A 15,601-nucleotide genomic window follows, 5' to 3' on the forward strand; every position below is an offset into this window, starting at 1 on the left:
GGCAGAATCATGATCTTCCAATGATGTCACATCTTAATCCCCAGAAACTATAAATATGTTACCTCACATTCCAAAACAGACTTGCAGATATGATTAATTCAAGGATTTGGAGATGCAATGATTATCCTGGATTATCTAGGTGGGCCCAATGTAATCACATAGGGGCATTATAAGTGAAAGAGGAACCTAGAAAGACAGATATCTGAAGATACTATACTGCTGATGATGTTTGCTTTGAAGATGGAGGAAGGATCCTTGAGCCCATGAGTGCATATGATTCCTTAGAAGCTGGAAGAGGCAAGGGATTCTATTCTCCCTTAGGGTTTCCAGAAGGAGGAGTTGGCTTTGAATTCAACCCTTATGACTCCCAGGCCTTAAGATAGGCGAATCCATCTTATCTTAAGTCATCTGCACTTGATTATAGTTTGGTGGAGTTATATTGCAACTAATTAAGAAGTAGGACTGTTAGGAAGGAAGTTTCTTTGTCAAGTAACCAAGGCAGATTTTAGCAGTATTTATCCAAGTACCAGCCATAGTGCTCTGTTTAGTACCCTGTTTAGTACCTTGTTTCAGAGAATGATATATGAGACTATTACCCTGATATTGTTAAATACATGTTAGAGAACTGATTGTTTTGCTTTGATTTCTATGCTCACTAAATAAACATTTGATTATAATTTGACTTCCTATGTGGAATGCCTACATGGAAAGAATTTATTGAGCAAATGATTAAATTATCTGATTTATTTTGATTCTATATTGATTTCCACCATGGTTTGTCTGTGGACGGGGTGGGTAGGTGGGAATACATTGGCCACAAGACTCTAATTTCTCTTGGTTCCTTGGCTATTCTAATTTTCACTTAACGTTTTTGAATTGACATTCTGGTTTTAGTTAGTCCATTGAAAGTCAGTCCATCCCTGGGAAATGGCTGTTTTCAATACAAAACTAATAGATTATTTTGCTGATGTTGTGAGGATTGGTTTCTGAAATCTTGGAAATTCAACAAGTTAATACAATCCCAGAAGGCTTCTTGTGAGAATAAGATATTTTCCCCAGGTGACATGGCCCTGCTTCTGCAAAGCTGAGAAATAAACATCAGTGAGTTTTTCTTAAGTTTGCATTTCTATAATTGAAAACTAGGAAAGTGGCAAATATTAGTTTTTAGAATTAAAAACATTTCAACACTTGCTTAGGTTGGAAAGATAGGCCAAAAATAAGATGAAACACAGCATAATTAAGTGGAGAGTTCTGCACTATATCATTTTTTACAGATACCAAAATGTAGGTTATAGAAGACAAAGAGGGTTATAGTTTGCATTAAGTTTATTGGAAGTCAGGAAGAGAGTCCAAGAGAAGCAGCAGAGTGTCAGATGGCACCGATAAAACATGGAGGTTAATTAGTTTCGTTGTACTGGTACTAAACATTTTAAGAGGATCCTGGGCATTTTATGAGTGACATTGGTGAACTGAAGAGTGATCAAAATGGTAAAATGGTGTAGATACAAAGTCATATATGTAGAGCAGTACACTGAAATGGGAATAGTTAATCTGAAGAGGAATTTAGGGTTGAGGAGAGCAGCACCGCATTGTTTGCATATATAGAATGTGTAGTACGGTTAAGGCACAGGGATTTCTCCAATTAGAGGTAGTGGTTGGAAATTGCTGAAAGACAAGATTTTGAGGCCATGTACCCATAGCAGATGTTGGATCACTTAACGCATCTCTCTGCCCTTTCCCCCTCCCTTCTTCCTTAGGGAATTTTGATTTTGTTTAAGTAATCTGCCCTTTCTGCCTAGCTTTATTTGTCAAGAGAGGCAAACCCCAGCTCTAGGGGACAAATGATCATTCCCAGTTATAATGGACTAATTTTCCTTGCCTGTGATTGGCCAGGTATAATTTTGGCCAATAAGATGTGTATTTGGGGGTCCTCACACAACAGATTTTCTTTCTTTCTTTCTTTCTTTCTTTCTTTCTTTCTTTCTTTCTTTCTTTCTTTCTTTCTTTTATTTATTTATTAGAGGGAAAGAGAGAGAGATAGGCAGGGAGCCTGATGTGGGACTCGATCCCAGGTCTCCAAGATCACACCCTGGGCTGAAGGTGGTGCTAAACTGCTAAGCCACCAGGGATGCCCCAGATCATCTTTTCTAATAAAAAGATTCAGGAGGGGAAGAAATAATCTTTTTACACTGGACATTATTATATCTCTATGTGAAGCCTGGAATGATGGGAGCCATCTTGAAATCATAATGAGAGCTAAACCAGCGTGCTAATGGCAGAGTGAAAACAAGTAAAGGAGCCTAGGCCTTTGATGTTGAACCATCAGAATAACAAACCACCAGAGATTTCCAACCATTTTGGAACTTCTTACTGAACAATTTAAAAAAAAAAAAAAAGATAGCCTTTTCTTGAAGTAATTAATTAACATTTTTTATTTTTTTCTAAGTTGTATGGGACCAAAATGATTTCCAACAGAGCTGCTCTGAAATGGAAAAGATTTTCTAAAGAAGCAGCCTTTTTGTCCTCTGAAATGTTTAAACAAATGCTGAATAAACACTTAATAGACTTGTTTACAATATTGATGAAAGTCTCGACTAGCTGACCTTAGATTCTTTCTAAACTACAAGATTCAGGCTTTACCATTCTAAAAATAAAATAATGGCGTTATCCACAATTGCAACAGAAGACATCAGGATCCACTTAGCTTCTCCATTTTGTGTCCTCTTTGCTTTCCTAGGATCACTGCTTTGAGGGATGAATGTGGAGCGTTGTTTCCCCATCACCTTATATAGCCCATTTTCCTTTTTCCAAATATGTTGTCTGATGTCGTTGCCAGAGGGAAAGAGGTAGGACATAATTTTGCTTTAATGTAAAAGACATTTTTGTTGTATAGGTGCACTGATTTACAGAGAGAAGAAAGTATTTTAGAGTAGATGTCAGAAGTTTTTACTCTAGTAATTTAAAGAATCTTAACCTCTTTAATTATTTTTCTTTTGAAGGATGGACCAATTATTCTAGTCCTATTAATAGAGGCTGCTGTAGAGACACATTGAAGTAACAATACTTTGGAAAGTAATAGTGGTAGGCATTTATTAGAAATATTTTGTGCTATTTGAGTTCAGAAGTTGGGAATACATTATTTGAGGTCAAAATAAGTAGTTCATTATTAAATTGATCTCTCTCTAGGCTTTGAATTTCAAGATGATAATGAGAAGCTAAAATAGTTTAAAAAACAAAAATGAACTATAAATGAATCTACGTTTATACATTTTGGACATTATCAGAAACATCAGATTTAATCATTTGTAGTATTTAATTGGGTTGTCATAGATCAGAAATAAAAGCAAAAAAAGTTTAAATTCAGATTTTGATTCCTTTTTTTTTTTTTAAGATTTTATTCATGAGAGACACACGGAGAGAGAGAGAGAGAGAGAGAGAGAGAGAGGGGCAGAGACACAGGCAGAGGGAGAAGCAGGGAGCCTGACGTGGGACTCCAAACTGCTGAGCCACCCACGGATCCCCCCAGATTTCAGTTCCTAACATGATCCAGAGATGATTAAAAAAAAAAGAGAGAAAAGGACTGTCCACGTGTTACTGTGAAGCTTCTTGTTTTCTTTCTTCTTAGTTTTTCTCTTCTCATGAAGCATGTTTGGCTTAATCTATCAGGATATCAGGAAAATAAATGAACATGTGTGGTTAAAAAAAAACCTGACAGTCTTCTCCTACACATTACCACAACATTTCAGAAATTGGAAGATGAACTCTAAAGTAAACAAATCTGTCTTCTGGAATGGTAACGTAACTGGTAGTTTAATGAAGTTCTTTTCTTCCCCCTTGTTTTAGACTATTTTTTTTTAAACTCTCCCAAGACCCATTCTCATATGAAAACTTTTTCCTGTCCAACTCCAGATTCCTCCATTCCTCCATTTTCTTGCCTAACAGGATATATATTGTGGAGAGTTAATGGCCATGGCCATTTTCTCCTATTAGTCAATAGGAGAAAATTTGTCTTAGATCTTTCCTGTCTCTCTTTATGTTACATATTTCAGATGTAATTTTTGGGATTCTTGTCTTCTTGCTCTCAGGCAGCCATGTTGATCTCCAGATCTTTTTTATGATGCCTCTCAAAATAGATCAGTTCTGTTTCCTGCCTAGTAACCTCCTGTTTTGTGGCGATTAATCCCCTCCTATTCACATAGGAAATTGTGTTAGTAGCTGTTGATAGGTTACCACTTCGTCACCCTCTTTTATTTAAAACACAAACAAACCTGAAAATGCCTGAAGACATATTTTGGCCCTGCCCCACCCTATAAATTGTACCATGGGTTGGTGTCGGTGGCCTCTGTGAGTGCCTACTGTACTTAAAGATGGGGAGCTTACTCTTGCCTTCCCTTCCTTCTGCTGCTTCAAACAGTAGTGGTTGTCTTGCTCAGGTCTTTAGCTCATATACTCAGGGCCAGTGTCACAGGCAGTGTGCAGGGTCCAACACGGGCTTTAATATTTTCCTGTTGTTACCTTGAAAGTTTATTTATTTAATTTTTTACAAGGGCTTTGCATTTCCCTTTACAAGGTAGACCCTGGAAATTATGTAGCCATCTGATGTATAAGCTTTTATTCATTGCCTGCTTTCTCTCTTCCATTTGCTTCCAGCTTTCCCCATGGACTTCCTCTGCTGTTGGATTGCTTACCAGCGTCTGCTCACCCAGTTTACCGACCCTGCCATCGCCTGTCATGTTTTTTTTAACTCTTTTTCCCCTCTCCTACTTCTCTTCATCTCAGTTAACCCTGAAGTGCTCTTAAACTCACAGAGTTTGGCTTTTATAATTACTTGATCAGTTCACTGATCAGTTACAGTACTGTCTTGAGCTTTGACAAAAACTTTTATTCAAATTCTGTTGAGGAGCCCTTGTAATATTTTCTCCAGCTTCCACCTGTGACTTTGTACTTCAGAGCACATAATGAAATACGTGCTTGTTTCTAGTCAGTTGTGTTCTGTGTTTAATTAAGGTATAGCTGCAATTTATGCTGAGTCCCTGAGAGATGAGTGAGTTATTGATGATCTGGAGTCCCTCGGAGGTTAAGGGTAGAAACTTAACTGTAGCAGTATCCTGGTCTGCTACTTTTGCAGATGGAATAAGATGAGTAAACTAAATGATCTACCCTCTTGATAATAGAATAGCATTAAAGTTTTTTTCTTTCTTCCTTGAATCATTATACTATAGATGTAAATGCCAAGAAGTTAGAATCAGTTCTGGGGAGATGGAAAATAAGTTAAAATATGACATAATATTAGCAGTAAATTATGCTGGGAAGAACAGCCACGCAGGACAAAGAAGGAGCTCTGGATTGATTGGGATGGGATGGTAGGAAGGGCTGTTTGACTTTTAGACAGATTGGTCAGGGTGGCCTCCCTGAGAAGTTAGCATTTGAGAAGATACTGTAGTGAGATGAAGCAGGAGGGCCACGACAACTATGAAGGAAGAGCAGTCCCAGAGCAGAGAACACAAGTTCAGATTTCTTCAGGAGATTCAGTTCCTCTGAAAATATAAAATATAGAGGTTATATATATCTTGTGATGATCAAGGATCTTAAACTCTTGAGCACTTGAATGTTTGATCAATGCATGTATCAGTCAATCAGTAAGTATTTCTGTTCTTGGGTGCAGCTTGAGGTTGGTGATGGCACTGAAGAAACTTCATTGGGCTTTTCATTGTAGTAGGTGGTCTTAAAGGTGGGGTGTATCTTTGTGAGGTTTGTCTACTTTCATCAACTGTCGAATATGAAGTAGAAAAACAGATTAGGGTATTTGTTAAAATAGAATTCCCTCATTAAAAACACTTTATTTTTAAAATATGACTAAAAGTTTGTCCCACTTAACTTTACAACAAAAGCATGAATTCTGCAATCAGAAGGTTGTCGGCAACTGAAAGCAAATTGTCAAGAAAAGTATTGTAAATATTTTTATCTGTGTGTGGGGTATGTACCTTTAATCATTTCAATTTTAGAGTGTTAGTGAACTTTTTTATTTTTATTACTAAGTAATGCATGTAATTTATTTCTCCTGCTTTACTTTTTCCCTGGGAAGCTGATATTGTCAACACTAAAACTTTTCAAGATTATGCCAAGAGGCTATTATTTGTTTATTTGAGAGAACTGTGGGAGTAGATTGCTTGCAGCCTTGTGGGGTGTTTCCAGAAAAATTTCCAAAAAATGTTTTAATTTTGAGTTCTGATAATTCTGTTATGCCTTTTTTTTTGGGGGGGGGGAAGTAGTTTGTGTTTTTCTGACTTTGATAAGAACAAGTGTTATCTAATTATGTAGCTGGTATCTGTTAAGACTGTGTGCTAAGATATAGCTGTCTTAAGGTTAGTTTTTCTTTGGGAGCCACAAGTATCATTCCATTATATTTACATTTTCATTTGGGTCTTTTAATTCCTGTACTGTTAACATTTTTTGCATTTAGTGAGCTACATATCTAATATTGTGTAATACAATCTGCTTAAACCAGTCTGATGAGAAGAAAACATTTATTTGGAAATATGGGAAGAATGGTGATAGATTTTTAAGGGACTTGAATACTTGCCAACAGATTGGGACTCCCAACTCGTCATTTGTATTTGAAAAGATTATGTAGTATAGTGCATATGAAAGTGCTTTGTAAACTCAGAGTTTTTGTCAAGTGCCAGTTGTCTTAAAAATAATTATCATCCTTGTACACCGTTGGTGGGAATGTGGACTAGTACAGCTGCTATGGAAAACAGTATGAAGGTTCCTCTAAAACTGAAACAGAATTACCGTATGATCCAGTGGTTCTGCTTCTGATTCAGTAGTTCTGCTTCTGGGTATATACTCAAAGAATTGAAAATAAGTGTCTTAAAAAAAAAAAGTGTCTTGAAAAGAGTACTTGTACACTCATGTTCATAGCAGTGTTATTCACAATAGTCAAAAGGTGGAAGCAACCCAAGCGTTCATTGACGGATAGATAGGTAAAATGAGGCTGGTACATATACATGAGTATTCTTCAACTGTAAAAAGCAAGGATACATTAAGAAGCAGACACATGAGCCTGGAGGACATTATGCCAATAGAAGAAACTAGGCACAAAAGGGCACATATTGTCTGATTCCACTGGTGTGAGGTTCCTAGAGTGGTCACATTCACAGATATAAAAGGTAGAAGGTGGCTGCCCAGGGAATGGGGAGGGGCTGTGGGCAGTTGAATGGCAGCAGAGTTTCAGTTGTACAAGATGAAACAGATTCTGGAGATGGGTGGTGGTGGCACAACCAGGTGGATATATTTTAATACTGCTAACCTGTACACTTTAAAAATGATTTAAGATTTTTTTTTTAAACTTAGTTGTAGGGGATCCCTGGGTGGCGCAGTGGTTTGGCGCCTGCCTTTGGCCCAGGGCGCGATCCTGGAGACCCAGGATCGAGTCCCACGCCGGGCTCCCGGTGCATGGATCCTGCTTCTCCCTCTGCCTATGTCTCTGCCTCTCTCTCTTTCTCTCTCTGTGCCTATCATAAATAAATAAAAATTAAAAAAAAATAAACTTAGTTGTAAATTTTCCCTCCGGAAAAAAAGGGAAACTAATAATCCTCATTATTTAAGAAGTGAGGAGTAGGCGGAGCTACCAGTTAAACAGAAAAGCAGGATGTTGATACTTTAGCTGTTGAAACTGACGAGGGTACATGAGGGTTCATTACACTAGTCTATTTCCTTTTGTATGTATTGGGAATTTTCCATAATAAAAAATATTTTAAATCATTCGTCATCCAGTCTTGAAGACTAAAGGTATTCCCCCAGGGGTTTCTGTTGCCTGCTGTAACCCTCCATCACTACTGAGTGTTTCTAGGAAAATACTAACAGTTTTTACTGTGCATCAGTATTAATTACTGTGTCCTTTCTTCTTATGAGCCCAGAGAGGGCTGTACTTGTTGCCTGTATGGTTGGGAACTACCCAGAAATGACACACTTCCTCAGAACTGTCAGGTTAATATTAAAAATATTGTGGCCTATATTTCATAGAGTATGAATTTATCATAGGTTTACAGTAAGATAGCATGATTCTATTTTGCAACACTGGCACAATTTTCTATTTCAGTTCCAGACACAGGTCAGACCCTTTTTTCCTGTCATGGTCAGAGTGTATCACCCAGTTACTAGCTGTTTCAGTTATTAGTCTGATCATCTCTTTTAGAAAGCATAGTCCTATTAACAAGACTGAGGCGTCAAAGGCCTATAAACATTCTAATCTGCTGCAGAACTAGATATCAGAAAGCAGAAACATTCTGACACATATACACATTAAATTTCAAAATGTGCAAAATCTGGTCTTTAAGCCATTTTAAAACAAAGGATGAAGCAGATAAAAATTTTTTCAATCAATAGCATTTAAACTTTCTAGAGTTCTTTTGCTCTTGGTTATAAAGACACATAATATAGGGGATTTGGTATAAGTATAATGAAAGAACATTTTTATTTGCCTTGTATAGAAAATATCTAATTAAGCTTAATTATATGATGGCCTGATTCTGGGCGCAGCTTAGGTCATTCTGTAGACCTATAAAGAAAAGATCTGCAAAGAGCTGAAGTATCTACAGCTCATGTTAGAAGAAGTGTATTTTTTTTTAAATAAATCTTATATTTCTAAGTCTGTACCAATAGTTCTAATGGAATGTGAGGCAGAGTCATTAAATGTTGAACCCAGCAAATTTGACATCTTGTACCTACCCGAATAAGGTGAAAATAGTGGGTACTTACCTTCATTTAATAGAACATAAGTGTGGTAATTTCCTGCTAAAATCAATAAGTGTGGTGGCCATTGACTTTTAGCATTTACTAAAATTATCAAAAATGGAAGAAATAGCATATTCTACAGTTTCAAAATGAATGGTCTGTATGTAAAGCATGCATACAGTAACTTGTAGGATAGGGCTAGTTTAATGTTAGATGCCATTGGCTTGTATTCTTTGTAACAGAGTAGTTTTATACTCTTCAGTGGAATGTACACATTAACTGGTTGTCAGCTGTCTAGTTTTTAGAATTTATAGCATGGAAGAACTAGACCACTGCCATGTACCCTCTGGTGAGCACAGAGGATAGCAGTGCCATCTAAGTATTATGTTCCTGGACTAATCAAGTTATAATTGGGCATTTGTTTAAAGAAATTTCTGGAATTCATAAATATTGCATCACTACAGGAGGAAATAAGGCAAATCCATAAATTAACTTGAAGCCATTTCAAAGATACTTCTAATGGAGAATCTTATTAAATACGTTGCATTCTTACACTGTTGTGATTAACTTTTTATCAATCGGTTTTCTTCCAAGACTGATTTGTCTTTGCAGATTTTGAACACCTACCATGTATAAAACAGTAAGCTGAATACGGGGAGAAGTAGAAGATCCTAAAAAAAACAGTGACAGCTTATGTTTTCAAGCACAGGATAGAAGCCATTTCAAAAGCTGAATACAGGCCTTCCTTGTGTTATTGTGCTTTTACTTTATTATACTTCTCAGATACTGCTCTATTTTTTAAATTAATTCAAGGTTTGTGGCAGTCTGGCATCAAGCCAGTCTTTAGGTACCATTTTTCCAGCAGCATTTGCTTATTACTTCGTGTTTCTGTGTCACATTTTGATATTTCTCACAAAATACCAAACTTTTTCGTTACTAGTTTTGATAATCAGTAATTATGACTCTCTGAAAGCTCAAATGATAGAATTTTTTAGCATTAAAGTTTTTAAAGTAAGGCACAACATGCATTGCTCTTTTAGACACAATGCTATTGCACACTTAATAGACTGCAGTATAGTGTAAACATAGCTTTGATATACACAGACACCAAAAAAGTCTTTTGATTGCTTTTGAACTAGTCTGGAACCAAATTTGCAGTATGTCTGGGGTATACCTGGAGCCACTTCCTGAGAATGGAGAAGATTCTGCATGTTAAAAGTGTATGGCTGACTGTTTAGAGAATAGTATGAGTAGAAATCATGCTGCTAAGAGCTAGATGGTTAAGGATGGTAAACGCAGCCCCCACTGGACTTAGCACAAATCTTCATTGTGCTGTTTGAGACTGGTTGATCTGGCTCATACCTGTTTGCTCTTCTGTGTACTCTGCCCACATTGCCTTTCTTTCTGATCCCCCAGGTCACCAGTCCTGTCTGAAGACTTTCAGATAGCTAGTTCCCTCTCTGGAATGCTACTTTTATTCTTGCCTAGATGATTCCTGTTCAGCCTTTAGATAATCAGCTTACCTGCCACTTCCTCCAGGAAATCCCCTGGGGCTGCTATATAAGACCACATGAGCTGTGCAACCCAGAACACCTAGCCCAGGAAGAGAAGAGCACTTGCTGAGGTTGTGCAGAGTGGCAGCCCAATCTAAATTAAGTCCCCTGTGTATGTTCTATCATAGCCTCAGGTGTTACTCCTTCATGACAGTTAACATCTTGAACTTATAAATATCTGATTTTCTGTGTAATGGAATTATAAGCTCCCTGGAGGAGGCACCATATCCCTTAACCATCTAGTTTGTATCCCTTGACTCTGGGATGTAGTCACTTTTCAGGAAGTATTTTTAAATGAATGAGTCAACTCTAGATCACTCTTCAAATTTGGCCATTCAACAGTAAAGAAAAAGATGAAGGACATCAGCTGAAATGAATGATGTATTTAAGGGAATGGATTATGGATTGATCTAGGATCAGGAAATCTGAATGTGTCTATAGGCAAAAAGAAAGGATCTATTCCAGGAGAAACTGAAGTTGTAAATGGATTAAGGTTCCACAGGAGTTATGTGATTAAACAAAAAGCCTTAAAAAGAAGATCCCTGTTTACCCTTGGATAGGAGAGAGAAACGGCTTAGAAATAAGAATCTATTAGTGTGAAGGCTTAAGTAAAATTAGATAATACAGATTAATCTACTCATAAGTGCCACAACACTCTCATTATAGTGACTTGTTAGCTAAAGAAAATGCTGATGGTAAATGGGGCACCTGGGTGGCTCAGTCAGTTAACGTGTCTGACTCTTGATTTTGGCTCAGGTCATGATCTCAGGGAGCCCCGCATCAGGCCCTGTGTTGGTGTGGAGCCTGCTTGAGATCCCCCTCCCTTTCTCTCTCAAAAAGAAAAGAAAAGAAAAAAAGATGTTTAAAATCGCGTACATACCAATAACTTCGGCTCACAGTCAAACAATGCATTGTCATAGTTAGATCCTTATGTCCCTTTTGGAGGTAGAGGGTTCCTACAGTGCCAAAATGTGGCCATGCCCAGGAATTTTGACTTATCGTGCTAAATAATTGAGGAATTCTATTTCTGGTTAGTGCTAATTTGGGGCAAATGTGATAGTAATTATTAAGGCCATTTTAAAAAATGGACAAATACTGTTTTTTAGCACATTTTGCTTTGTTCTCTACCCAAGAGACTGGTTTTCTTTAATGACATATTACTGGAATCCTGACCAGTTTCATGTATTGTCTGTAAAGTGGGTGTCACATTAAATGGCAAGATTGTCATTGTGAAGGAGTTGGGTTTGGAGTCTAAGATCACTGAAGTATTTGATAACAATAATACAGTTTTACTAGACTGGCACGGTCTCTGTAAGATGGAAGATAGGATGAACAATGACTAACTTTGTGGTACGCAGTGGGCTCTCATTAAGTCCATAAAAGTAAAGTCAGAACCTTGTAACCTGCCTATCACGTATAGGAGTAGGAGTGAAAGGATCCTAGGTGTGCCAAAGTGTAAGGTGTAGATTTAAGGAACCTTAAGAAGAAGCAAGTAAGTGATGGCCAAGTTTGAGAAGCACAGTACCCCAGGCACATTGACAATTAGTTTCAAGGGGTGATAGCTGAGAGAATGCCTCTGTGGTCTTGACCACAAACAAATCCTCACACTCATAGGTTGGCTGGTGAAATCTCTTTCCATTTTGAGAGAAATCAATGCATAGTTTAAAATGCTAAAGAGCGGGATCCCTGGGAGGCTCGACAGTTGAGCGTCAGCCTTTGGCTCAGGGTGTGATCCCGGGTCTGGGGATCGAGTCCTGCATCGGGCTCCCTGTGAGGAGCCTGCTTCTCTCTGCCTATGTCTCTCTCTCTCTGTGTCTCTCATGAATAAATAAAATCTTTTCAAAAAATAAAATGCTGAAATAGCAAAGTATCCTTGAAAAATATTTTACTTGTAGAACAGTTACTTATGTTGCAAAAATTGTATACTATAGAAGTTAAAAAGTTCCTCCTCCATTCTTATGTTTTAAGTTTCTTGGGTAGCTTTTCGTAGATTTCATTTCTTCTTCTTTTTCTTTCTTTCTTTCTTTTTTTTTTTTTAAAGATTTATTTGGAAAAAAAAAAGATTTATTTGAGAGAGAGAGAGAAAGCACGAGCATGAGAGGGGCAGAGAGAATTCTCAAGCAGACTCCCTGGTGAGTGTGGAGCCTGATGCAGGGCTTCATCCCAGGACCCCGAGATCATGACCAGAGCAGAATTTAAAGAGTTGGCCAGTTGGCCGCTTAAACAACTGAGCCACCCAGGCATCCTTCATTTCTTCCTTTCTTGCTCACCTGTTTTGGTATTCCCTTTAAAAAATACTATTTTTGAAAAGAATGACACATGTCTGTTCAGCAATGTCATTCATGTATGCACTTAATAGTATATCTTAGGACACCTTTTTCCACAGCAGTAAGAGATGTAACAACTTTTTTAACCGGCTTCCTTTTGGACACTTGGACACTGGACAGATGTTGGAATTGTTTTCCAGGTTTTTTTTCTTTCATTTTTTGTATATAAATAACTCTCTGTACAGATATTTTTGCTTAGCTGTGAGAAGCAATCTGAAGGATCTAGTCTCAAGTGAAATTTCTGGATCAAAAACATGGGTTTTTAAATTTTAGTAGATACCATCATTGTTCTTCAAAAGTGTAGCACCAATTTACACCTCTACCAGTGGTATGTTTAAGCGCCGTGTTTCCCACACTCTTGAATTTAATCATTACCCATTGTTAGCATCTCCTTTTGATTCCCATTTCTTAAACTTTGAGTGAGTTTAAAGATACTTATATATTTGCGGGTTATTTTTATTTCCCAGTGAATTGTTGATAATCATCACCTGTTTTTCAGTGGCTTTTTCTTAGAAATTTATAAAAATTTTGTGCATATTAAATTTTTCCTATAAATATTTTCCTTGGCTTATTGTTTATTTTTTGCTTATACTTGTTTGGTTTGATTTTTGCCTTTTTAAAAATCAGTTGTGGATTTGTTTTGTTTGTTTTTTTGGCTGCTGGGTTTTATGTCATAATTAAAGATCTTCCTGTACTTCAAAATTATTTTGAAAGTTTCATCCATATTTTAAGTATTTTTATAGTTTCATGTTTTAACTTTAGTGTATCTGGAATTTATTTTGGCTTAAGGAATGAAGATAGAGCGCCATCCTTGTTTTGCAAATGGCTAGCTGTGGTCTCAACACCATTTTTTGAGCACTCTCTTCTTTCCATAGAATCCTTAAATTTGAGATTGGAGATTTTCTGATTGATAAATATTTTGTGTTTACAGTGCCATTTAGATGTGTTGGCGAAAGTGCATACGTAAATACTTATTGTAGAATTTCCATGTAAATTAAGGCTGCTGCTACAACTAAACAGTACAAGGAATAAACAGCTGATGATCAGGAAAAAAAAAAAGAATGCTTATGGTTTTTGCTTAGATTAGGGAATGAGATGTGCAATGTCAGAAGGGAGATCTTAGAATGTGTAAAGTGCTGGGATCAAAAAGTAATCTAAGAAGAGATCATAATAATCAGGTTGCAGGTTCACTCCTAGTACATCATGTAATAACCCTTTGTGTTAAACGAAAACCAGTCTAAACTAAGGAAATTATTTTCATGAGAATGTATTTTACATTGATATTCTTAAAATAACAGGCATTTTAACAGAAATTTGGTTCTGTGATTTGTTTACATTTATAACTACCTTACTGGAAGTCATTGATCTTATTAAATGGGAGACCTCAATGCGACATTCCTGATGTGACAAGTGGAGTTTTATGATTAGTATAACTTAAAACTGAGAATAAGGTTACTTGTCTTGGTAAGCTACAAAACATGTCTTCTGAGTCATAAATTTTTGTTACTTTATCATTCAAGTCCTTGATCCAAGTAGGAGTAGTGAGAGTTGTGCAAAGGATAGTGGTGCTGTATTTGTTGTTGCAGTCTCTGGGCTAGGTGGATTGGTTCAGAGAAAGGATAGGACTGTAACTTCTAAAACAAAACAGGCTATGACTGAAGCAAAAAAGAATGAGGATAAAAGTTACTTAAGGAAGGATCCAAGTTTTGGGGAGGCAAATGAAACATCTTGTTACTTTTAGGTTTTGCCCAAGAATGGTAGCAGACAGGATGAGCTGAGAGGAACCCTGGGGTGAATAGAGTTCTCTTTGTTGATGTGGGACAAATTTGGTATTTACAGATATGTGAATGTTTGAGGCATGATGTAGAAAAAGTGTATTAATTATGTTTTTTTCTGGAATTTGCTGGGATCTATAACACGTGTGGTAAAGGAAGGAGGAGGGACTAGCTTAGAAATAAGACCAAGGTTCAGTTTTCCTTGATTAAAATCTGAATACATCAAAATACAAAACTGTTAGAATGATTTTACGAGCATCAGTGGGAAGTGAACTTCCAAAAGCTTATTGATTTAAAAAAATACATTTTCACTTCATGCAAACCATAACCTAAAACCTAGGTAACACTCAATTCTTTTCTTCTTTATTCTAAATATTTAAGTATAAATTACAAGTTATTACTTTAAAGGATAACTCTGAAACCTATAAACTTCAGAGTCAAACCATTACATTTGTCTAGATATTGAAAGTAATTGGACTTCACCTGAAAAATGACAGAAGATCAGCAAACTCGGGAAATATGTTTCCTGTTCTTGATTTAAGGTGAACATCGAGCTTAAATTGATTTGTTTTGATATTTTTTGGTAATGTACCATGTTCCCACAAAATTAAAGGCTTTCATTGGTATACGTAGATCCAGCAGAGAATGCAAAGCATTAAATAATAATGTTGTTAGTATAGACACTACTGATAGTTTTGTAATCCTATATAATGGAAGTATATGAGTGCTGTAAAAAAATCTCAGAAGCTATTTGTCTTCATTACACCATAGTTAGGGCCAGTTCTTGAAGTGTAACTTTGGCAGAACTTCTGAGTTTTAAATTATGGCTTCAGTTGAATGAAGGACTCTTACATTAAGTGATTTTTGAAGGTGCTTGGCTGATTTAACCTTGTGAAATAGTGTGAGACATTTATATTTAGGATTGAAACTACTAGTGCTCTCGAAATGGAGGAGAATTAATTTTCAGGATTAATGAGGATTTTGGAAATATAAGCTTCACACTACAGAGACCAAATAATGGCTGGATGTCACTTGCAGCATAAGATTTAGGCTTCTCAATGGATTTTGTTTTAAATCCTACAGTCTCATTCTCTTGTCATATATACTGCCCTCCTCCCTCTCATAGAAGCACAGCAATCCTTATTTTCTGTCTCCTTAGCATGATAGCCCAGACTTGAGACAAAAACTTCAGAAACAGCAAGGACCC

The 15,601-nt window shown here is 36.8% G+C and overlaps 1 protein-coding gene and 1 non-coding gene across 4 annotated transcripts in view; both read left to right on the forward strand.

Annotated features, from left to right (window-relative positions):
* The window catches only part of XKR6 (XK related 6), a 315,137-nt gene that overhangs the window by 73,814 nt on the left and 225,722 nt on the right, over positions 1–15,601 (forward strand). The gene's annotated exons all lie outside the window — the stretch shown is intronic.
* The window catches only part of LOC112669655 (uncharacterized), a 93,809-nt gene that overhangs the window by 70,565 nt on the left and 7,643 nt on the right, over positions 1–15,601 (forward strand). The gene's annotated exons all lie outside the window — the stretch shown is intronic.

This window comes from Canis lupus, chromosome 25 (assembly GCF_003254725.2).
Source record: "Canis lupus dingo isolate Sandy chromosome 25, ASM325472v2, whole genome shotgun sequence".
Lineage (NCBI taxonomy): Eukaryota > Metazoa > Chordata > Mammalia > Carnivora > Canidae > Canis > Canis lupus.